Below are 26,237 nucleotides of genomic sequence, written 5' to 3' on the forward strand. Positions count from 1 at the left end.
TGACAAAAAAGGATAAAAAGTAAGCTTTACACTTCCTTCCCTAGGAGTCTCATGACCCCGTTTTCTGTGTTTTCCTCAGTGAATCGGTGGTCTTATCACTGTTTGTTCAGTCATCCTTCCAGACTGAACTGCTAACTGTGCACATCTTCCACACACAGAAAATGTCTTGGAAGTTGATTCTCTAGGTTTCTAAACTCAGCCTGTCTCTGTATTTTTATCGATGTGTTAAAAATATTTGAGGATCGTCCCAAGTGAATCAGTTGATTGACAGCTTTAGGGTCCATAGGTTCTTAAAAGATGAAATCTACCAATAAAAAATTTTCAAGGGCAAATAAGAAGCCCTACAATTGTGCTAAATCCATTACCGACAAGAACAAGAACCAACTACATTGATCAAGAATGGGAAATACTATAGGTGTTTCAGAAGGCACAAATTAGCATATTTACATGGCTCTAAATTTTTTAATCATATTTTTATTACTCAATTTATATTATTATGATACAGGATGTGATAACTTAGCTTCCTCTAACAGATCCTGTCATATGCATGTTTTTGCATGCTACACTTTTGAAAAAAGCTTTTTATCATGGAAAATTTCAATCATAGACAAAGGTAAAGAGAATGGTATAATAAAACCCTTTGTACCCAGCTTCCAGTTTAAAAAGTTATCCACGTGTTCTGTAAATCTTTTCTCATCTCTTTCCTTATCCACTTTGCCCATGCCCACCCTGGCCAGAGATGATTCTGAAGTCGATCTCAGATGTGTCTTTTTATCTTTAACTATTTTAGTTGAATTCTATACTTTTGAGGTCTAGCTAATCAGAAAGAAGAGCGAAGAAAGAGACCAGGACAGTCAGAGGAATCAGATGCCTTTTATCTGAGAAACGAGAGAAGGAATACTTTCAGAATCACTGGTCTCGAAGACCCAGGAGGAAGATTTCAGGGTCTGCAAATAAGAAAAGCACAGTAATGTGGAAATCAGTTAAGAATTTCTGTCATTAAGGCATAGACCCAGAATTAAAGAGTACAAGGCATGGGGTGATTGATGTCACTCAGTTTAAGGAAGAACTTCCTAAAGTAAAGTGGACCAAAGATGCAATGAACTGTCCCAAGGAATTGATGGTTTCAGCTCAGCAGGGTTTTCAAGTGGATCGGGCAACAGCTTGATAGCGTGATATAGAGGCAAAGTACAGGAGATTCAGGTGAGATTTTGTGTTGTGAGTTTTTCCAAACCCAGAAGCCTGCAAAGTGTGGCGGGCTTCTCAGCTGAAACTCTTTCTGGCTCATATATTAAATAAGAATCTAATCTTTTCTGAATGTGAACATCAGGTAAGAGCCTCATCCTGCTGTTTGCAATGTGGACTCAGAGAGCTGTTCAAAGGTTTTGAGCCAGCAACCTAGAAATCCACCTTGATTCTGCTACTTTCTGGCTGGGCAGAGCTCTGTAAGGTATATCACATCTTCGCTGAATCTCAGGCTTCTAATCTGTACAATGGGATTTTAAGGGAGTCTTCTGAGAATTAAATTATGTGCATACTTAAAATCTCTCTCCTTCATTTTGTACCCAGTTAGGCATTTTGTATTAGGTGCTCATATTTACTCTTCCAATATCCAGAGCTTGCTGAACTTTCCATGTTGATACTGCTTTGGTAAAGTTGAGTTTATATTGATTTATTCAGCAGTCTGAACTTGTGGTACAGTAGTGAGTTACACAGGGTCTGGACACAAGTTGGCTAGAGTTTCATGGGCTTTCTGAGCTGGATAAATTACCTTTATTACTGTAGGAGAAATAAGTTAATCATGCTTACTTTGTCCCATCAAAAGAGAATAGTTATAATTATTTCATTGCTATAATCTTCCTACATTCTTTCTCATGAGGGTAAGAAGAAGTTGCTTAAAAGATAAAATATTGTTTTCTAATACTGTCTTACGGGACCAGATAAAAGTTTCTAATTTAGCCTGAAATTACATTAAATAATAATGGTGTATTCAACTTAGCATTTTATCATTAGATTGATAGAGACTTTTAAAATGTGTAGTATCTAGTCATTTAAGGAGCCATGGCCCTCTAGAGATTGTCATGAATAATAGGAAACCCTCCAGATCATTTATTTCCATTCATTCTCATTAATAATAGTATTTAAAAGCAGAAGCTTGCCAAAAGGCTCTATTTATAAGATACTTAGCACAGAAGCTCACTTGTGCTTTAAAATGTGCCCTGGCTAACTCTGGCATCTTGTGTTATCTGATATATCAAACTAAAACACAGAACCATGGATATCTTGTTCTCTCCTTTGGAAACATCAACCTGTACTCAGAGACTCGAACCATTCCCTGCTATCCTAAAATGCCCTCAAGGCAGATGTAGCACCAGCAGTATTTGGAGCTCATACAGTGTGGCATTGAGGACGGATGCCTTTTGTTCACAAACAGATTGGGAAATGTGAGATAAATGGATTTTTTCGTGGTAAGTGGGAGAAAATGTGGGAGAGATTTGGAAGCAGGGCAGCCGTGGGGCAAGGAATGTTGAAATGTAGCAATCACTCTTTGGTCTTCCTCCGCAAAACACTGCCCTTCTCCCCCTAGCATTTTTCAGATGCCAGGCCCTCAACATGAAAACACGGTGTGCCTGCTGAGCCCTTAACATCCTCAAGAGCGCCTGCTGGAGAGCCAGCCACGGCTTGCTGGATCCTGTGTCTGGAACCCAGACTTGCAGGGTAGGGAGAAAGCAACCTTGCAGTGGCCTAAACAGGAGCTAAGTGGAGAGCTCACTTGAACTTGGTTTAGCAGACCCCAGAAGTTGATGCTTGTTTTAATTTCCTTTTATTTGTCTTATTCGTGAGGGAGGGATCCCTTGCCCTAGAGTTATGGGGATAGCTGAACATGGGATGCCAGGCACTGGACAGATGAGATCAGCAGCAGTTTATGAGTCACATATACTCACAGCCTGGAGCAGGAGGACCCCACACACCACACAAAGCCACATGGGAGTCCCGCTGGAGAAGAGTTGAACATTGCAGGGCTGTGGGAAGCAGGCCTTAGAGTGGAAGGAAGGTAGGATGCCTGTGGTTTCCATAGAAGGATGGGATTGACTTGTTAGATAAATTATATGGGCTGGTAGGGAGCTGAAGCCCACACCTCACGGATAGGCAGGAACTGGGCCTGTCCTTCTAATAAGGAGGTTATTTGTCTAGAGCACCTCATCCACAAGAGGAGCCTCAGGAGGGGAATATGTAATTAGGCCCTTGGAGACCCTCCTGGTTCCTCCCAGATGTTGAGCTAGCAGACAACCGTGGAGCTGAATTTTAGTCTCACACTACAATGTCTGGCAGTGGTTTGGGGCTATGGGGAATGTGCTTATTTCATCCACAACAGACCATTCACTCACAGTTTCAGGCATTCAATCCACATAGTAAGAATTTTCCCTAACTTTTATTCCTAAATGCATGTGCATTATAATGAAGACTCCCAAAGTAAGATTAGAAGGAATTTCATATCAAAGTCAATCTCTGTTCACATCTTTGGGGTTTGAAACAAGGGATAATGTACTTAGTAGGTAAAGAAAGTTGATTCTTCCCCACTGCACCCTCTCCCCATGTTTCTTCCCACCCCGAAGTCAGCCAGCCCCTCACACTTTTGAGAGTGATGAATGTTTATTGTTGTTACTTAAGAACTAGATTCATTTTACTTGGAAAGATATATTTTTTGTCCTCAAATATGATACATAAAATTATAAAACAGAGATGTGCTTCCTTTTTTTATGTTTCCATTCCTGGTTGCCAGGATCTACCAAGGGCAAACTAAACATTAACCCACTGGTGACCTCAGGGTGGGAGCTGTCACTATGAGAATGCCACACCCCCAGCAACCTGGAACCCCGAAGCTGAGAACTGTAGGGCATTTTCTTCTCAAGTGGTTCAGCTGACATCAATTCTGCCTTCATTTCTTTATAAAATAATTCCTGAAGCATATGGCTGTATTGTAATTTCAAGTGCTTGGTACGTTATTCTAGGATTTGCTTTGACATATTGAAATAAAATGCGTTATTTACTTGGAGCCTAGATGGTTTAATGTTTTTTTCACTTCCTCTTTGTCCTTGCCATCCTCTTTCCTTTGACTATTCTCACTTTGCCTCATCTTCCTGGCCTTCTTTTTCCTTTCGTTTCCTCCTTCTGGGCTCCTGCTTTTTTCTGTCTTTATTCTAGCTCTAAAAATTTGATTCTTCTTGGCTTATAGAAATGTATGTGGCAAATGTAAAATGTTCTTAAATAGTAAATAATAGGTCTAAATGAAAACTAATGTGATCTATTTGAATGCTATGTTTTATTCTCTTCCTATCTTACAATATGGTTTCCAAAATTAAACTTGAATTTGGATTCATTTATATCTTTCATCACAGACTCATGTTTCCTAAAAAGAAGGTAGGCACATAGTGACCATATATGTGAGTTTCCAGTCCTAAAATTAGTTTAATGGCAACAACAAAACTAGATTTTCTAGAGAAATTCACTTCTTATCAATTTCTGCAGGGGAGATGGGGAGAGATGAGGGGAATGTATGTTTGAGAAAAGATACGTCATCAGAGCATTTCGAGATTTATTTCTAAATGCAGTGCACATTGAGAAATATCCAAGAGACACAGGAAAACTCAGCCATGAGAACATCTTCTTTAGGGTAGCTCATGTGGTTAAACTCTAAATGTGATCAATGAGGATAACTTGCCTTCCACCATGGAATCACATGGCGAAGTACAGATTATAGGCATTTAATCATAGGCATTAAAACCTATGTTCTCTTTCTTTTGCAAGAACCTAAATTCATGTCATTAGGTAAAGGTTGAATGGTACAGTACAAGAGTTCTAATGACTTAGATCAGGGGTCCCCAGTATTCTTGGCACCAGAGACCAGTTTCGTGGAAGACAATTTTTCCACAAGCAATGGGGTTGTGGGGAAAGGGTGGGGGTTGATTTTGGGATGAAACTGTTCCACCTCAGATTATCAGGCACTAGAGTCCCATAAAGAGTGGATAACCTAGATCCCTCACTGCAGTGTGCAGTTCACAATAGGGCTCATGCTCCTAGGAGAATCTAATGCCACTACTGATCTGACAGGCAGGGGAGCTCAGGCAGTAATGCTCACTTGTCTGCTGCTCACCTCATGCTGTGCAGCCTGGTTCCTAACAGGCCATGGACCAGGGCCAGTCCCTGGCTCGGGTGTTGGGGACTCCTGACTTAGATGACCTGGAGGACAGGGTAAAGAAGAATGGGGAATTTTTCTTTCTTTCAATGATAACAAATTCTCAAAAATTCTTAATGCACAGAACCATTGTGGGTTTCTTGAAATATTGCAATAAGCAACCTAATATTCTGAACCGATTTTTTGTTGGCAGAGACATCTGTATCATTTTTTTTTTCTACTGACAGAATGGATTTAGCTTGCCAAATCATTTGGAATTCCTTAGGCATTTATTTAAAATTTTATTTTTAAGTCTTCCCCAAAGCGAAGAATAATTTCAAGTGAACATGTGGGGAAAAATTTGTTACTACAAACCTTTTAAGAATATTAAAAACAAATTTTGCCCAGGAGCGGTTTGCATTTCTCCCTTCCATTAGCTGTATTTCCAAGTGAAAGGCAGATAACAAAAGAATTGGAATGGGATTAAAAAGGCTTTTTGTAAAAAATAATGGGGCCGGCCCTGGTGGCTCATGCCTGTAATCCCAGCACTTTAGGAGGCCAAGGCAAGCAGATCACCTGAGGTCAGGAGTTCCAGACTAACCTCGCCAACATGGTGAAACCCCACCTCTACCAAAAATACAAAATTAGCCAGGTGTGGTGGCAGGCCCCTGTGGTCCCAGGTACTTGAGAGGCTGAGGCATGAGAATCGCTTGAACGCTTGAACCCAGGAGGCAGAGGTTCCAGTGAGCAGAGGTCATGACATTGCACTCTAGCCTGGGCTATAAGAGCAAAACTCCATCTCAGGAAAAAAAAAAAAAAAAAGAAAGAAAAGAAGACAAATAATAGTGGAAGTAATTATGTAGTTAACAATATCACAGGCTTACTATGTACAGACACTGGATTAAATGCTATTTGTAAGCACTCCTTAATACTCACCAAGACCCTTTGAGGTTGCTATCTTTATTATATCCAGTAAGCAATGAGGAAAAATGAGGGATAGGGAAATAAAAAGACTTGACTAAATCTCATCGCCAGGATTTAGCCCAGCTCTTCGTACCCCTGGATAACCTAAGGATGATTAGGGCAAGACTTCTTCCATTGTCTTGTACACATAAGGAGAGAGAGAGACCCGGTGCATTGAGGCCTTGGCATTTGAGCCTGCGAGTGGAGAAGACAGAATAAGAGATAGGCCTGTGGTCTTTTGCCACCTCACTGAAAGACAACATGCCTGGTTGGCTACCAGTCTTCAATAGGTAACCTAAATCCAATCCCAAGACAAAGTAAGTTTGATCAATTCGTTTGTAACCCAATAGCCAAGATGTTCATTGCATAGTAAAATTTTGGTTCCCTGAGCCTTTTAATTTAAGAACTTACATGAAAATATAGAGTTAGGACTCAAGCTAGCATTTGATAACCTATTTGAAGGGGCGATGGTAAGGCTTATGACTTCTCTTGATATTCTTGTCAAATCAACGGGAATTCTTCTTTTTTTATGTTAGTAATATGCCATGCCATTTGACAGTTCTTCCCCCTAGTGTTTCTTCTCAGCGAGTTTTCAGTATTCAGTCCGAATGTGTATTCAGCAGGTCAAAATCTCAGCCTGTTTGCACTGGGTGCTGGCAGCTAGTTGTAGGGTGTAGTGGTATCATCTACAGCCTTGAAGGAAGGAAACAAAACACCCTAACACCCTCCTTGCCCTTTACTTGGCTTCTCTCTGCCTTCTGAGGCCTCAGTTGCTGCGTACAGAGCTGTCTAGGGGCTGACTTGGCCTGCACCCCACTGTGTACCCTGTTCCTGGGCTTTGCTGAACCCTCCCATGGATGCCTCTTGGTATAGTTGTAATAAAACATCTGCAAGCCCTGACCACCACCATAATGCATGTAATGGTGGTTGTAATGCTGGGAGTACTGAACCACTAGTGGTGCCTTATGACCAAGGGGAAGAGTAAGAAGTGAGGGGGTGTCATCTATTTTAAACATTATTCACTGACCTCATCTGTCAGGAGAAATTATAATTTTTTTTAGGGCAAAATAGAATCTCAGTTCCTAGTTTAAACCACACATTTTGTTTTGAAGCTGACTGTTTTCATGGACATTTTCCAGGATGACATGGGAGCTTGCATTTCATTTGATCTACTTTCAGTGACATTTAATGTAGAATGGAAAAAAAAATCTATGTGGGTAGTATACAGATGTATAGAGCTTTACTTTTCCATTTAGAATAGTTGTGCAGCCATTTCCCAATGTAATGGCATATATACCATGTGTCCTGCTGACAGTGAAAGGTGAGCTACTTTCCATCCAAGGAACAATTGAAATGTCTCCAATACAAGATGCTATGAGAAGGTCATAGAGATGATAGGTAAAGAATTTTCTCTGTGTTTATTACCTCACAGTGGAGTCATTCTCTGGATTATTGCCAGATGCAAAACTCTTCAAGGGCCAGGTGGCAACTCCCACCACCCCAGTTAAGCCACACTCACTCAGTGTACCAGCAAATTCCTCCATGCCATGAATAAGCTCTCCAGTTGGTGATGCAGACAGAAGATTACAGACCCAACTATTTCTACTAAATTACTTTGCCTGAGTTTATACAGTGCCTCTATAACTATCTCATTAAATCTCACAACAATTTTATGAACCAAGAAGGTCAGAGATTATTATTCACATCACATAGACATGCAAGATGAATTTGAGAACTAAATGCGAACTGATTTTTTCAGTCTTCATGCTAATCTTGAACTTATGCTCTTAAAACCAGGTTCACCTGATGACAAATGTCATGAGGCTCTCGCCTTGAAATTCCTACCTTCAGACAGAAGTTTCTAAAAGTAAACTCATTTCAAACTCCTAGATTATTCCTTCCTTCAGCATATTTAATCAGGATCTCCTATGGGGCAGTCAGACTTCCAAGTACAGGAAATAAAGTGTTGAACCAAGGGAAGGACTTCTCTTAGCAGTGTTATTATAGTTGGAGGAGACATTTAATCAATTAATAGTTAGGAAAAGTGTTAGAAAGTGGTAAGTGTGCTGCCAAGAACTCAAATGCAGTGATGTGATAGAAAGTATTTATGAAATTCTTATAGATAGGCTGGCAAAGAATGGTCTACTCTTATAGAATGGCAGTTGAGTCAATATCTGAACAATGAGGAGTCAGGCACAGGTGAGGGAAAGCACCTTGGGGAAAGAGATCTCAGTGAATATAAAGGTTTGGAAGAGGGAACAATGGATAAGGCTAAAGGAACCTACAGAGGTTTAGAGTTGCTGGATCACAGGGCTCAAGGAGTAGAGGAATGGTGACACATGGGGTCAGAGAATTGGGGGCAGAAACTCCTCAAGCTTTGTGAACCAGGCCCAAGGCTGTGAATTGTGTTTTAGGTACCTAAATGGCAAGCCACTTGAAGGTATTAAACATCATCTATTTTTCTTATTAAAAAGATACTTTTGGGTGAGTTGTGGAGGAAAGGGTTATAATGGGGTAAAGTTAGAGGAAGGACATCCATTAGGAAATTGCATTAGAATTTAGGCAAGAGATACTGGTAGAGAAATGGACGCATTTGGAATGTTTTATTTATCAATTACAGTCAACGTGATTTGTTGGTGGATTGGATATTGGCAGTGAGGAAACAAGAAGACTCAAGGATGACTTGTATACCTTTGACCAGAGCAACTAAGTGGGTAGTGATATGGGCAACACTACGGGAGAAGAAAGTTGGGAGGCAGAGAGGGATCATAGCTGGTGATTTGCATGTATTATGTTTGAGATGCTTTTGGATATGCCAAGGAATATACCCAGGAGAGAGATGGAAGAATTAATACTTTCCAGTAATGGACAGGAATGCAAGTGTGTTGTACTGATGGTGTTTATGTCATAAAACAAGGGAATGTTACCCAGGGAGGAAGGTAGAGTGGAAAGTGAAGAATCCTAAGCAGATGCCAGGGCCATGCCACCATTGGAGGAAACACAGCTCAGTCTGCTAAAGGAGACTGAGAAGGAGCAGCTAGTGATGAGGAAGAAAACCCAGACAGGATGAGCCATGGCAGAAAGGTGGTCCCAGAAGGAATGTTTAAATTGACAAATGCTATAATGGATACTTTGTTCTGTTCTTTAGGAAAATGAGCTGTAGTGAATTGTTGTGGTCCCCACATCATGGTGATCAAGTCATATGACTTTGTGTTAGGGTACATTGTTTCTCATGCTCAACAAAGCTATTTCACACGAGGGTCCTCATCCTTAATCATACCCATAATGTGGTCAGCACCTTGGTGTGGACCCTGCATGTTGACCAGCTATGACAAATGCAGATGGATGATTGTGTGAGCAATTGTAAGTGACTTCTTGTTCCATTCCTTTCCCCTCAAAAGAACAAAAGTCAAAATAAACAAAACATCTGAGCCACACTTACATCACTGTATCTCCTTTGTTCCCATGCAAAGACATACAAAAATCAAGATAAGGAATATTTTGTCTTTACCTCCAAACTAACTTCTTTCCTGAACAGTAGAATAGTTTTTCATACTATCATTATTTGGATGGAGCTCTTTAAACTGACCTCAGAGATCACATTCATAACCTTTTGTTCAGAGCAATGGATGCCTTTGCTGGTTCCCCATTCTCATTGATGGTCCCTAAATGTGTACCTATACTGTTCTGTCTAGTCTACAACTTACAATTGATTCAGCCTATTCAGGCTTATTGAATTCAGCCTCGTTGCCTTATCACCATGGGCTGAAACTAGCTAATCTTCTTTTATTACTTGTATTCTATCCTCACATACATTCTATCACTTTTTCCTCAAGTCATCCTTCTAAACTGCACATCTGATCACATTTGGATCTTAGCTCCTTTACTTGCTTTCTGGCCTTGGGCAGTTGTTTGTAATGCTCTGTGTCCTCCATTCCTCCTGCCTCCTACTGTGGTTCATGGCTTAATATATGTAAACTATGACATTACCTTACTGCTTAAAACTCTTAAGTGTAAAAAAAAAAAAAAATCCTATTTTCAAACAATATCATGTATGAAACACCATGGTCTGACCTTTCCTTTTTTTCCAGCTTCAAGATCTGCTTATTCCTCACCATTCCTGGTGGGATTCAGCCATGTACATTTCTTGCAGTTTCATGAATGTGAGATGTTTTTCCACTTCTCACAGACTTTGCACATCCTGGTACCTGTTTTCAGCAAGCATACGTCTCTCTTATCTCTCAAGAACTTCTATCTTCCCTTCATTCCTGCTCAGATGGCTGCTGGGCTGGGCATCGCTTTGTAATCCTCCATCTTCTCTACAAACATGTTTTTCTCTCTGTGTTCTTACAGTATATACATTTACTTCTCAACTTGTATTACAATTACTTTTTTTCTCTTGCCTTTACTAGGCTGAGAATTTCTAAAATACAGCAGGCTTTAGAAAAGCTCATATTATATCCCAAATTCTGTTACATAATAGGTGCTCAGTAGATATTAGTTGAATACATTTACAAGTTCCACTGACTATGTAGGAATATTACTGGAGAGTTAACACTTCCTGTTTTGTGGCATTTTCTTGGTAGAGAACCAATCAAGTGATTTTATATAGTTGATAATGTTTCTATTTCTATTTTGTATGTTGTGAATCTATTGATATTAAACATTACTGAACCTCAAGGAATGTCCTTAATGGTGTTAGGCATGGAGGAGCAAAGTTAACTGTTTTATCTTAGGATGATCATGCTATAATAATTTTGTTTGTTATTCACATAAGGGCAATATAGAAGCTATTTCCTACTGTTGAGTTTCTTTCTCTTGAGGCTCATCATTACTTAAAGGGAAAGTAGAGGCTGGTGTAGATGGCACAGGAAGGAATTATTTTGGTAATAACCAGACTCAGGTTTCTTGAAAAGGTGAGATTTTGAGATGTTTTTGTACCACATTTGGACTAGTTACATTTGTATTTTTATAGGTTCTATTAAAATTGGATAATGAAACACTATATGTTTGTTAAGTCACCTGGATAGTGTATTAGTAGGAACGTAAATCTAACAGATTATAATAATATTTGTCAAAATACCATGGGAGGTAGACCAATCAAAATGGTTATAAAGACTGATAAAGTCTTTGAATATGCAAATAAAATGATGAGCATATTGGGGCCAGAGATAGCTTCCAAAACCAGAAATCATTTCTAAATTAAAAAGCAATTCAATATTTTTAATTGCTGTTTGAATGTATGTGTATGTGGCTTGATTTTCACAGTTACAATAATCCTAAGAGAATAATTAAGAGATTAATTATCCATCATCACAGCCCATTAAATCAGCTGTCCTTGAGTAAAAGCTTATATAGACATGTATGGAAGAAAGTTATCATACTGGGAAAAACAAAGAAGAAAAAATAGTTTTCTTAATTATTCAGCCTAATAAGAGCTCGAAGCATTAGGAAATGAGGCAGACAACTCTGTTAGCATTACTTGTTTCAGACATATTAGAGCTTTTTTGGGGTATGATTGTCCTAGAAAGCACTAAATTTAAAATGCAGTACTTACCCACTGCCTGTGTGATAGCACAGGGAGGAATGTTTAGCTCTTCCATAAATTGTTGTGTTATTGTCAGCCCTGAGACCATTTGAGGAGACTGTAATGAGGTGGATACTCCAATCAGAGGCGAGTAGGGGGATAATGAGGCTGGGGATGAGGGAGAGCTGTGTTCTGGTAGGGAGCAGGTCAGAAAGCAGGGAGCTAGCCCATGCAAAAGGGTGAGAACCGAAAGAGTGCACTAGGCCCTCAACTTCGTCTCTTCCAGGGTTCTTCACACCTCCCCAGGGTGTCCCTGCTCTGTGTTGTATGAGAAAGGGCTTGGCCATTATATTCCATATGGGAAACTTGGAATCCATCTTTTACCATAAAGGATGAATGTGGAATCTTAGAATCTTAGATTGGAACTTCAAGTGCGCTTTCTTGGCTGTGCTTGGATAATGGATGGATCTGTCCTACCGTCTCCAGTACACAAGGCTTGTTGACCTCCATGCTTACCAGCTTGTATAATGTCTCCGTGGGATAGTTTTTGCTGTATTCTCCTAATTCAACGTATAAATTCACTTTGGAAATATAACCCAGTTTGAATTTTCTATGTATAATGTAATGATCTTTACCCACACATAATGTGTCAGATTATGGAACAATATCCATGTTTATCCACGCATGTTCTTTGTCTTGACCTCTGTTATTATTTCAAGTGGGTTTGGATAATTACACAAAATTGCAGAATAATAAGACTATTCACAATTAAGTTTACTTTTGTGTTTTCCATGTACTTTCAGAGTTCAGACTGCAGGGTGGGAATAGGGGGAAGCTTTCGAATCTATGACTGTGTGAAATCAGCACTGAAATCATAACAACTGTGTCGAAATCTCAGTAGTGAAGATGTGGAGTAGTGTTATCTCTCCAGCCAAACCATTTCATTCCCCGCTTTCCCACCAAGGGCCTTTGAAAAGCATCACATTTTATTTTGTCTGACAAGTTCAAAGCAAACAAACTCAATCTGTCAATAGAACTCTGGTGAGACAGGAAGGAATTAGCAATCTGGGAGATCCTGCCAACTCATTCACTGAAAGAAGAGTCCATCGCACGTGGGTTAAGATTGTGGACCCTGGAGCCAGGGTGGCCTGACTTCATAATCCCAGGCCATCCATTTAAAAGCTCAGTAATCTTTGGCAAGTTGTTAAGCTCCTTTCTACCTACTGTGTAAGATGAGTGTAATACTGGTACCTATACCCTAGATTGTTGGGAGGGTAGAGTTAGTTATGATGGGCAGAAGAGTACCAGCCATCTTCCCCATCAGGAGTTGATTCATTCTCATCTGTGAGCATGGATGTGCTCCTTTGGACTAACTTTCCCAATGTGTCTTGCCGGCAGCTCTTTTAGGCTGTTGTACTGTCACACATTGTCTGATTCCAGGATTCAGTTTTTGCTTTGCTCCTCTATCATAGTTACACTTGGAAACATTGTGTCCACTCCAGACTGATTGATGGCTTTCTGCTGTATACATTTACATATTTGTGCTGGTTAATCTCATAGTGCTGATCTAAATGTTGGTAGTCATGACTCGTAGTCATGACTCATAGTCATAGTCAAAACTTGAGAAATCAGAGTCATACCTGAAGTATTTTTAGAAAATAGCATTGAATTTTTGCTGTTGATATTGTGAATTATAATTGAGACACAGTACAGCTGAAACTTTAGTGTGAATTCTAAATTTGGCTGATTAAGGAAGAAATGCCCTCCCTCTTCTAGGTTGGAGACAGAATTAATATCAGCATTTAATAGCATGGCTCTTTTCAGAATTTTTCTCAGATGTGATTTCTAGCACTTGTTCTGCTGTTAGACTACTATAGGCTGGGTAATTTATACAAAATATTAGGTTATTTGACTCATGGTTCTGGAGGCTGTGAGGTCCAAGAGTTTGGTGCCAGCTTCTGACTAGAGTCATCCTAGTATGGAAGGCATCATATGAAGAAAGCTCATGAGACAGAGGGAGAACACTAGCCCAAACTTATCCTTTTCTCAGAAACCCACTCCAGTTATAACTAACTGAGACAATGGCATTAGTCCCATTTAGTAGGACAGAGCTCTCAAGACCTAGTTGTCTCCTAAAGGTCTTACCTCTTAATACTTACAACAGCGATTAAATTTCAATGTAAATTTTGGTGGAGCATTAAAACCATAGCATGTGAAAATCTAAGAAAAATGTAATACTAATAGATATGAAAATTTTAATTTTTTAGTCTATTTTTCTTATGTTTTTCCACTTTCAAATTCCAACTTCTTTAGCTTTGCTAAATGTCTTGGAAGTCAAGAGTTGTAAGTTTTCTCTCATTTTGAAATTTATGTTTGTGTCATTTTTTATATCATCTTAATTGCTTGACTCAGGACACAGAATTCCAAACAAATAAATCATTATTATATTACTTTGAAAAAGAAGTTCTTGTACTGAATTACTTTGAATTCCTACAGTTTTAAAGGTACCTTTCATGTGATTCATAAGATTTTCTTTGGTTGGTTTTTCATTTGTTTTAAAAATCCAAAATGTATTACCAATGAACTAAAGTATGTTTGATTTCAAAGTGTGATGATCGAAACATTGTATGAATTCGGTCTTTTTTCTTGAACTACTTTGCTATTTTGGAAGGAGATTTACTGTCTTATTATGTTTTCTTTAAACAGGATTGTATAGGTAGTTTTATTTGTCTAAGGTTAAAGTTACTTATGGGGGTGGAAAGAAAGCAGTCCAGAATTGTGTTTGGCATTCAGTCCAAACCCAGCTTAAGGAATGGGTGGGATTAGTTTCATACTGCAGATTAGGCAGACTTGTGCTATTGCTGTCCACCCACACATCAACATGATCAAAAGACAGTGCCCTTCCCACTACTAAATAGCTGGTTACCCATCCCTTCTTCTATCCCTGTTGTCCCTGCTAATTTCAGGTTCCCAATGCCTACCTACTGGTTGCCTGCAATGACCACTATATCACTCTCCTTGTATTCACCCCTGCAGCCACACTGCATTCCAGGTCTTCTCATACCCACAGAGAAGTCTTTCTCAACTACTCATCTCTCACCATGCCAATATCTTGCTTAAAATTTTATTCACGGCTTTTCTTCAACTCATGAAAAATAAATCTGAACTAACTTCTCTTAGCATGGTTCAGGAGGCCTGTCCTGAGCTGCATATCAGCGTGTAGCCAGAGACCTCTCCAATCCCCCCCTGGGGTCCAGTTCTCCAGCTTAGATGTCCTTTCTTCCCATTTCAGGCCTTTGCACCGGCTTATTCATTTGCTTTTCTTGAACATCTACTCTTTCACTTATTCACTCACTGAACAATTGCTTCAAAATCCAGCTCAAGCCTTGACCTCCCTAAGAAATGTTCCTTCGTCCATCTCCAGATCCCTACATCTGGGTTGAGTGTTCCCCTTCAAGACGCCCAAGATCACAGCATGTTTTCCTCGAGAGCTCTTTGATATCAACAACTACATCTTTCATATATATTGTAGGGCAGGAAGAAATAATTTTCCCTCTACTCTTCTAGATTCTCAGCTGGGCCCTTGTAACAAAAGACGTATTAACAATAGAAAAACAAAAAAGTTATAAAAATATGTTTATGCCTTACACACACAGGAGATACCCAGGGAAATGAGTCACTCTCAAAGAGATATCTTAGAATTCAAGCTTAAATACCATCTTCATCTAGATCAAAGAAAGAGGTGTGTGGGAGAGGTAAGTAATGGCAACGTGACCAGAAATGGCATGGTTAGCAGCAGTAAGGTTTGTTGTGCACATTTAAGTCAGTGTCTTCTCCATTGACTTATCTCCTGACTAGGATCATATTTCTCTTCTTGGTACAGTAGGGGAGACACCCTTACAAACAGAGATTTCCTTTATAGATATACGCTTACCTTACACAAAGACAACTTCTACTCTGTTTTCAGAGCTTCTCCTGTGTCTAGGCTTTCTCAAAATAATCAGCTCAAAATAATCCCATGACAAAGGCATATTTTGGGATGACATGTTCTGATTTCCTACAATGGGCCTGGCCCAGATGTTTGGTAGATGGACACACAGATGTTAACACGTCCACCCCATGCTCCTAAACTCGCTTGAGTGTGACTGTGTTCATGTGTGTAATTCATGTGTATGTATGTGTGTATGAGTTTTGTATGGCTGCTGTGACAAATTATCATGAACTTGGTGGGTTAGGGCAACAGAATATTCTTCTCTCACAGGTCTGGAGGCTAAGAGTCCAAAATAATTCTTATGGGACTAAAATAAAGGGATCCTCCGGGCCACACTCCCTCCAGAAGTTTGGGGGAAATAATTTGTTCTTTTTCTCTATTGGCTTTGGGTGGCTGCCAGCCTCCTTGACTTGAGGCTCCTTCATCCCTATCTCTGCCTCCACAGTCACACTTTCTTCTCCTCTGCATGTTCCGCATCTTCCTCTGCCTGCTTTATATTAGAATGTTTTCAGTGATGTCTAGATGCTGCCTGAATAATAACGTCTCTATCTCAAGATCCTTAATTTAATTATCTTCAGTCATTTTTTTTTTTTTTTTTTTTTTTGCCATATGAGTTAACTTCACAGGTTGCAGAGATGGTGATGGATATCTTTTAAGGGACCAGTATCCATCCTACTCCAATGCTCTACCCTCAGATATACACAAATTTGTGTTTCTGGGCCCTAATTGGCCCTAATTGGTGTAGGCAATTAATTTATTTCAAAATCAAATTCCTTTAGTAGGAAATTGAGTAAAGTTGTAACATTTGGCAATTAGTTGCCAACCCTGGCTAATCACATAACAAAAGGAATGATTTAAATAGATGGAAGGGAAGGAGTGCCTCATATTCCCTTCATTTTGTTATAACATTATAACAAAAGGCATCAATTTTCCATCAAAATATCCCAGATATTACAGACATTAAAAATTCACCAACTCTTATTCTCACACTTGAAATGATTTTGGACTTTTTTCTTAAATGGAGCTCTTATCAAACGTCTTAATAATAGTAATGACAATATTTTAGGACATCTCTGGCATGTAAATGAGCAAATTATAGAAGAGAGAAAAATGTTTGGAGAAATAAATGGCAAAACCACACAATTGCTGTTTAATGCTAAATTATTTATTTGATTTAATAAGTTTAAGCAGATATTCATTGTTATGACAGTGTTAAATATTAACTAGGACATGAATGTATCAGTCATGTTCACTAAGTGCTCATTGACCACTGTGATAATGTAGTAAATAATGTGTTTCTTGAACAGAGTATATTATTCTGTTACACATTTTATTTAAAATAAGAGTAAACAATGACTACCAAACTTACACTAGAAAACAAATTTTTGTGTTTTTTTTTTTTAGCTGAAAACAAAAGCTTATGGAAATAATGCTGAATAAGGTTCATAAGGAGGGTTTTGCATATATCTTGAGATCTGGAAAATAGATCAATACGTTCTCAAGCTGGAAGTAAAGTCAATCTTTGTTGACTTTGATAGGATGTATCTCAGGAAGCAAGCATTTTTAACTTGAATAATGAATAAATTCTGAGTGGTTCCATGAGTATAAAACAATTCCCCAGGAAACATTTATAATCTGGGTTTTGTAAGTGCTCCAGTGAATCTAGTGCATAGATATTAACCCAGAACTCTAGACAAAGTAATCAGGTATGAAGTGTTGTTTGTTTTCATGAAGCCAGTTTCAGAAGACTAGAAAAATAGAAAAGATTTATGGAGAAACTGAAAGCAAACACCCATACATTTACATCAATATTGGCTATTATGCTGACAGTTCATACAGAATGTCTTCATTAAGATTTAGCCAGAATACAGAATAATAGGACTCAAACCGATGATGCCAATATAGGTGGCTTTACATTTTAAGCAAGAGAAATCTAACACACAAAATCACAAATGGGATATTCCTTTTGAAAACATAAAAATATTTCATTCACATCAGTAAAATAAAATTCTAAGCCAAACAACAAAGAGTTGCATGGTTTCTGCGCCTTCATTTGCATTCATGCTGTGGTTGCTGGCATCGTTTTCTACATCTGTTTCATGTTGCCTCAAAATAAAAAGATTGGTGCTTCTTCTTACTTGCTACCTGCAGTCCCTTTTGAACCCTTTAACTATATTCCCAGATGAAACCTTGGCATATAACTTGAAATTTCTTCTTGTTTTAGGGCCAGGATGGTTAATCTTCACTTTCACCTATAGTGCTAGAATATTATTGTCAGTAGTTAACTGGTGTGTGAAAGAAGGATTTGGTCAAAGCCACACCACAAACTTGGCCTTGTAAAAATATTTTCAAGGCAGGCTTCATTATATCAAGTTGTGTATCCCTAGTGTTGGTCAAGGTTTTACAGAGAATCCCATGCCAACACGCTGCTTCTCATATTGTTTAAAAATTTATCTTGTGAACTCATATTGGTGTCCCATACAATCTTCAGATAGTCTTACTAAGCTCAGCTTGGTGTGATATTTTTCATAACTTTCTATAATCAACTTATTCCTTTTGGAATATCTCTACATATGCAGAATAAATGTTACATCAGATAAAACATCTAATTTTAATATTCTTGTGATATATCTAATTGCTAGCAAACATTTCTGTTGAACACTACACAGATATTGTGGTTCTTGGATGGCATCATCCATGTGATGTAAGATATAATTGTATGTTGTAAAAGAGACGAAATATAACATTAGATGCAATCAATTTTCCACCAAATGCATTTGGGAAATATTAAACTAGGCAAGCCAGTTCTTGGGAAGTCAATCCACTCCGATGTCAATACTTTTATCCCTGCTTCATTGACTTTGAATTGGGTTCCTTATACTAATACTTTTAGGAAATTCATGTATAAAAATAGCCATGCCTCCAGTGATTTGGTTTTTTCCACTACATTTAGTCTTACAAATTTGATGATGCACCATTTTTTAAACCAATGCTACTTGCATCCATGAAAATAATTTCTGTAAAACCCTGCAACCAAGAAGTAAGGCTCTTATGAGCCTTACCTTAGAAACATTTTTGAAGTGCACCAGTCATTTGATGCTTCAAGGTCTGACAATCATTGTTTTAAATTTTATACCAGATATTATAATGTCCTTGATACTGTTTTTTTTTCTCTCTCTCTAATGTTCTTCTTTCAAAAGATCATCCCAGCAGGATTCATTCATGTTCAGGAGTAGGGTCATTGGAACTCATCTTCCATCACTTTGTTTTTCTCTGTCTGACCCCAGGTCCAGCCCCAAAATTTCTTGTCAGATAAATTTGATTCCTTAAAACAATGACTTGCCAACTGTGTTACTAAGAACCCTCAGATTCTAGAGGTGCTTCAGGGATTTGAGGTATTATATTGCTTTAATCCCATTATTTAAGAAACACTTATAGCAATGTATACCATGTACAGAATTTTAAGACTTTAGAATCCCTCACTCAGTAAATTAACTTTTACTATGACATTACTTGGCTTACCTGGTTTATTACAGAGTATGGAATAAGGTGTCCACTGTCGTTTCAATTTATACTCCAAACTTACTGAGATTCAAAGTGGTCTTATTTATAACTATTAATTTTTATAAATTTGTGTTTTTTTCAAAAGCAGGCAACCAAAACAAAATACAGAAATGCTTGGATGCCGAGGGTGTTATGACTCAGCAGTCACTTGGCCTCACATTTTTCTAATGACTTAGTATTATAATTTTGCACTTTAAGCATGACTTTGACATAATAGAGTAGTCCCTCTCTTATCTACAGGGAATATGTTCCAAGACCCCCAGAGAATGCCTGAACCCTCTAATAGTACTGAACACTGTGTGTGCTATGTTTTTTTGATCTGACAACTGAGAGGGCTCCTAAGTGACTAATAGGCAGGGAACATAGACATGTGAATACTCTAGACAAAGGAATCCTTCATTTCCCCAGGCGGGATGGAGCGGGGCGGCTTGAGATTTCACCATGCTCCTCAGAATGGTCCACTATTTGAAACTTAGGAATTGTTCGTTTCTGGAATGTTCCATTTCATACTTTTGAACTTCAGTTGACCGCGGTATCAAGAAGTAAAACTGCAGACAAGGGGAATACTGTACTACTTTTGTCTCCTTTTGTTTGAGATTAGGCTTAAGACATTATTTAAAAAAATGTTGTCTACTGCTGAAAAAGTAGTAAAATCTTTGCTCTGATTCTTCCCTTTCCGTCTTCCCAGAGTGGATGCATTCATATTCTTCTTCCCAGTGTCAGGGCAAATTGAAGTGCGGAAGAGAAATTCTTGTGGTATGTTTTTGCCACAGAGGTGCAACACATGGTAGGCTCACCCAACCAGCTCAAGGGCTGCCAAGCCTCGTGTGTCCATTCTACAGGGGTCTCCAGAAGGACAACTGAGCTACTTTCAAGGGCATGGGTGTAGGGCATTCTATTAATACATCCATTCATTTGTTTAACAACTAGGTATTAAGTACTTGTATGTGTGGTACTGTCCTAGGTGCTGCAGATACAGAAGTGTACCAAGCAGCCAAGCTGCCTGACCAAGTGCAGTTTGCTTTCTAGTGATAAAGGAGGAGGCAAATGGCAGTTTCACATATACATATATGGATGCAGAGGGTCCAGTGAGGAGCTCACGCTTGAACAAAGGTATATAGGAGGCACAGGCATTAGCTAGGTGGGCATCTGGAGGAAAGTATTCCAGGTAGTGCGGCCAGTAGGTCCACAGGTCATAGGGAATGTGTCTGCTTTGTTCAGAGACCATGCTGAGAAACACATGCCACCCATAAAAGAATGGGGTGGGGGCACTAGGAAATAAGTACCTGGACATGGCAGAATTTTCTAGATGACTTTGGCTCTTAAACCAGGAGGTGTGGGAAGCCCCGTGAGGGCTTAGTAGAAGAGTGATGGGTCTTCAGACTGAATTTTGAAAGCAGGACATTGCTGCTGTGTCAAGAACAAACTGTGTTCTTATACAGAAGATGTTTAATTTCACAAAACCAATGCAAGATTCTTGTCATACCCTGGCTGCATATTTCTTGACTTTAGAGTTTCATTAGACAAATCATGGTCCTTTTAAAATCAATTCTAAGGCTGTGAATGGGCCCAGAGGCTTTAAACATGAATACATTCTATGACAAGGGAATCGATGGCTTTTTTGATTAATATTTACTGAATGCCAACAGCTCTGAACTTAGACATGCACAAATTTCTCTGCTTCAGATATACATTTTTCTGAATTACGGGGTGGAAAACAAAGAAACTGTAAAAATCAGGTAAGAAGGGGCACTTAATTCGGCAATTTAAATAGCAGGAGAGTAGTTCAGATAACAGGCGCCAGATCCAAGTTATAAAGCGCCAATCCTGGGGCTGCCACTTAATACTTTGGGACCCATGGCAAGTTATTTACCAAAAGTCCTCATCCAAAATCTTATTATAATAGTACCTCTCACATTAAATGAAGTAAGTGTATAGAAAACGTTTAGCACTGTAGCTAGCACCTCACGCATTTAATAAATTGTTACCATTATTTTGCTTAAGAATTGGCAACTAATTTTTGGCAAAGCAATGACCCTAATGTGTGACTATGAATTGTTTCTCCAAATCTCTTATGCCACGCTGTTTGTACTGGGTTGTAGAGTATTCCCCCAAAACTCATGTCCATGCAGATTCTCAGAATATGACCTTATTTGGAAAAAGAGTCTTTCTAGATGTCATTAGTTAAGATGAGGACATTGCTGTACTACAGTGAGCCTTAATCCAGTGGCCGGTGTCCTTATAAGAAGAGGAACATTTGGACAAAGAAAGACACAAGGAGAGCACCATGTGATGAGTGAGGCAGAGATTGCAGTGATGCCCTGTAAGCCAAGTTATACCACAAATCAGCGGCAGATCCCAGGGGCTGGGAGAGAGGCCCAAACAGATTCTCCCTCAGAGTTTTCAGTCGGAGTCAACCCTGACAATGAACCTCCAGACTGTAAGAATAAATTTCTGTCCTTAAAGCCATCCAGTTTGTGGTAGTTTCTCACAACAGCTCTAGGGAATGAATACACTGTCAACTCCCAATTAGAAAACAGAATGCCCAGTGAGCATTCAACAGGCTGGGAGCACCACTCTGCAGTTCCTTATCAATGCAAGGTTAATGTGGTGTTATTATGTGAAAGAAAATCTTGGGCATTAGCATAAGGGCTTTAAAAATTATTATAACACATTTTCATAGGTATCTCTAAGGTTAAGATATTTCTTCTAATTTTAGATGATGGCAGTGTATGAGAGTCAAAAAATAGTGGGATGATATGACTCTTGTGCTCTTCCAGTCTTTTTAAAGTTAATTTCTAAATTTTGAAATTGATCATTTTAAAAAATTTATTTTCCCATATGTTATTGGGGTAGAGGAGGTATTTGGTTACAAGAATAAGTTCTTTAGTGGAGATTTGTGAGATCCTGGTGCACCCATCACCCGAGCAGTATAAACTGCACCACGTTGATTGTCTTTTATACCTTGCCCCCCTCCCACTCTTCCCCGTAAGTCCTCAAAGTCTAGTGTATCATTCTTATGCCTTTGCATACTCAGAGCTTAGCTCCCACATATCAATGAGAACATAAGATGTTTGGCTAGTCTTTTGATTTCGAGGTTATAATTGTACTTGCTTGTTTTGACATGGATGGAAATGCAAGCATACTGAAAATTAATATGAGAAATTAACAAACACATTGAATATCCACTAAGAAGTAAAGGCAGAGGAACATCGAACAAGTCCATCCAAAATGACTGAAATATTTACTGCTTTTTTTCGTTCAATGCACACCATTCTAGCTCAAGTGACACTTGTGTGACCCTGGCACCTGTGACCATGAAGGTATTATAGTTAGCAAAGATGTCCTCTCTCAAAGTTACTGTTATAGATTGATATTTTATTCGAGTCAAATCACAGTTGTTTCGAGTTCCAACTCATTTGCATTTGTTTCAGTTTTGAACAAAGGTATAGTCTTGCATACCCTGACGATTTGTTTATAATTGCCATGGCAATGTAACATTTCCCAGCGCATCGCAGAATACATGACATAAGAATATGAATGTAAACATATGAAAAAAGAAAGCCCTCACGTGGTTGTTAATTTTTGGCGTTGTGTAATTAAACTAGTTTTGTTTTAATGTTATCTTTTGCCAGTATCTAATTAGCAAAGCCATCTGCTGAAAGAGTAGTAGCCCATTTGCCTAGAATGCTGTTCTCTTCATTTTATGAAGTGTCTGCCTTTGCTGGTCCCTATCTAATTAACTTATCTGGCGGTAGAGTGTGATAATACACAGCTTTGTTTATATACTTCTGAGAACTGTGGATTTATATGTATGTAACACATACATAAAAAGAGCCAATCTCTTTTTCTTTTCTGCGTCTGGTTTACTCTTGAGATCACAGCTCCATTTATCCTAACCATAGCATGTCTGTGTGCAACACGGTCCAATGGGTGCTGTATCTTGAAACAATGGGGGCTTCGTTGCATCCCCAGGATTTATGCAGATATAAAATGGGTTTTCCATAAGCCTCTTCTGTTTTTTTTTGTTTTTTTTTTTTTTGTAGCTCTCTTCGTATGTTTGTCACATCCTGAAAGCTAATGATATTATAAGTCAGAGTGTGTCACAGGACCTGAGATTAACTTGCATATGCCTACTATAACAATGAAGATGAACACTGTTGACTCCTCAGATTTAACGTAATTCTTTCTAGGCTGATGGAATACACTTATGCTGTATTGTAAATTAATATCTGATGTGTATGTCTATGTCTGTTTTTCCTTCTGTCAATCACATAGAAGAGTGTCTTCCATTTGATAGGTACTTAATGAATATTTGTTAAATAAAGGAGATAATTAATGTATTTGCATAAAGCAAAACTTCTGTGAGTTGTTCAGTAGTACAGGTATTATTTGTATGTATTTACAGAAAAAAATTTACTACAAACAGGAATTGTTGTGTCTTTTAAAATGTGGGTGTTTCAAACTCACTGCCTACTGTATCTAATCTTCGAATATTCAAGTAATCACAATATTACTGCTATATGTCTGCTGCTGAAATATATAATGCAGACAAAGTATTGAATAGCATAGAGTAGGAATATTTCTTTTCTCTACTGGGCTATCCTGAAATAGAAAAAGACAAAAGATGACAAAAATTAAATATTTTTAAAAGGGAGACTCAGGAAATGAGACTATGAATGTTGGGTTGAGATCTGAAATGCAGAATGCTTTAGTACTTGTTTTGACGATTGTAAAGATAGGTTTGGGTTGGTGGAAAAACGTCTGTTGAATACAAGTGGAAATGTGGCTTCTCAAATCAGTAGTGAGATTTGTTCTATAATCATGATACAGGAAAGAATAAAAATTTTCACTGAGAAATGAAAGAGAAGGCTTGATTAAAACATATTTAGTTCATTAGAATGGATCTAGAAGAATAAGGAAGTTGTGACCAGATTAAAAAATAGCCTAATTTCAAACAGAAAAATGGATCACTGTGAGAAATAAGATCGCATAGAGAAGAGGTCCATTGATACTCTTATTTGTCTCCGATGGAATTTTTTTTTAAATTTCATATCTGTTAAGTGATGAAATGGGCAAAGTATAGCTGACCTAGTGAATGGGAAGACGCTATGGGATGCATCTGGAACATCCCATTCTAGTATAATCTGGAAAAGCCACTTTTCTCCATTCTATTCTTTTTCAAATTCTGTGCTATCCAATAATACCTATATATTCCTGCTGTCTTCTGGAGTAAGTAAAGTTCCATTCTTAATATAAAATTTCCCTTTATCCTGTTCTCTATTCAGGTAGAAAGTGAACAGAAAACCTATACAATCATGGTCTTTAATTAATTCTGGATTTGAATATTATAGGCAAGGTAGTGAGGCTGTAATAAAATGCCTTAGGAAATTAATTTTTTTCATTCTAATCACTATCTTCAGAAAATCTGTAAGATTTGTCCTATTTATCGTTGGTCTAATAAGCTTGTAAGAGCAGTTGTTATGTTTTGGTATATGCTGGATAAAAATAATGAAATATTTTTTAAAACTCTCACATTCTTTCTTCTCTTATTTTCCCTTTCAATCTTTGGCCAATATTTATCTTGAAAATGCAAAGGCTATTTGGGCATTAGGTAGACTTGTGAAGCGGTTTGTTTGCCATTTCAACGGCAGGATCTGAACAATGTTGATGGCATTTGGTAAATATTCTTCTCCCTTAGCCCTGGGACTAATCCTTCTCTTTATAGCTTTCATGTTTATAGAAGAGAACATTATTATTTAACTTTTAACAAAATCACTAGACCAATGAAAGCCACGGTGAAGAATGACTCTTTATCTAAAGTATTTCACTGTATAGTTTTCCTAGTAATTGTATAACACCAGTTCCTCTTGGTGATATGTAATACTAAATCCTCTGGCAATATACAATCAAAGTTATAATGAGGTTTACTCCGCTGAAAGAATATATCATATCCTTTCAATCCTCAATACTGTTTTAATCAATCCCCAATATTGTTTTAAGTAAAGGCCAAGACGTGGATATCTACTTAACTACAAAAAACAGAGTGTAAAGAGATCTAAGAAAGGAATATACTAAAGGTCAAATCAGATGAACAACAACGCATTTATTTTCATTTATTTTATCTGTACTTCATAGGATGTAGTTATGCAACTGTATGGGAGGCTGTTTTCTCTGGAGATGTCATTGCTTTTCATGAAAATATTTGTCATCCTGGTATGGAATTCAAGACATGTGTTTGCATCAGATGCTGATTAGCTGTGACTTTATTGTTGCCATCAAACATTATGAACAAGGAAACAACACAGAAGGAATTAACAAATTCTCTTATCAAATGTTGACACTGACAAAAATCTTCAAGTCTGCACAAGGGAAAACAGTTATAGCATTGTTTTGGTTTCAAAGACACTGAAGTGGTTCTCTCTAGAATACTTTTCTTGTGGACTCATATTTGCCAAGTAACATAAATTATACAAGATGCAGTGTTTTATGATTTAATCTCTGTTATGTAACATTCTTTGGAAGGCAGAAGATATTAGAGAATGGTGTTAGCCTGACTTTGTTATTCTCCCAAGTTTGGATAATTAGAAAGAAAACATTTCTTACTAAAAAATAAGGGTGAAGCCATTATTTTCCTTCATATGATTCGACACTAGGTTGCTTTTGGTTTAGTTTATTATTTGACATTAGTCCAAATTAACAGAAAAAAGTCTCTATCTCAAAATGTCTTTCTGTTAATGATTGAATTAACGCACATCCCAGATCCTTCAGAAATCCAATTTTAATAGTAAAATAGGAAATAATAATTGTAATAACAGGTGTGGAGAATGAAGAAAATATTTTTACCCTATAAAAGTTCACACTCTATACAATGAAGGAAAAGAGAAAAAAAAGCACAGATGCCTCAGTTTGAGCAGAAAACTATTCACAAGAGCTAGGCCATGGATGTTTGCAGGCATCCTTTCTGTAAAACAAGCCCTGTCTGTTTTCTTCACTAATCACACATTTCATTTGTG

The 26,237-nt window shown here is 38.1% G+C and overlaps 1 protein-coding gene across 1 annotated transcript in view; it reads left to right on the top strand.

The window, feature by feature from the left end:
* The window catches only part of SEMA5A (semaphorin 5A), a 505,802-nt gene that overhangs the window by 279,789 nt on the left and 199,776 nt on the right, over positions 1 to 26,237 (top strand). The gene's annotated exons all lie outside the window — the stretch shown is intronic.

This window comes from Symphalangus syndactylus, chromosome 16, assembly GCF_028878055.3.
Source record: "Symphalangus syndactylus isolate Jambi chromosome 16, NHGRI_mSymSyn1-v2.1_pri, whole genome shotgun sequence".
Classification (NCBI taxonomy): Eukaryota; Metazoa; Chordata; class Mammalia; order Primates; family Hylobatidae; genus Symphalangus; species Symphalangus syndactylus.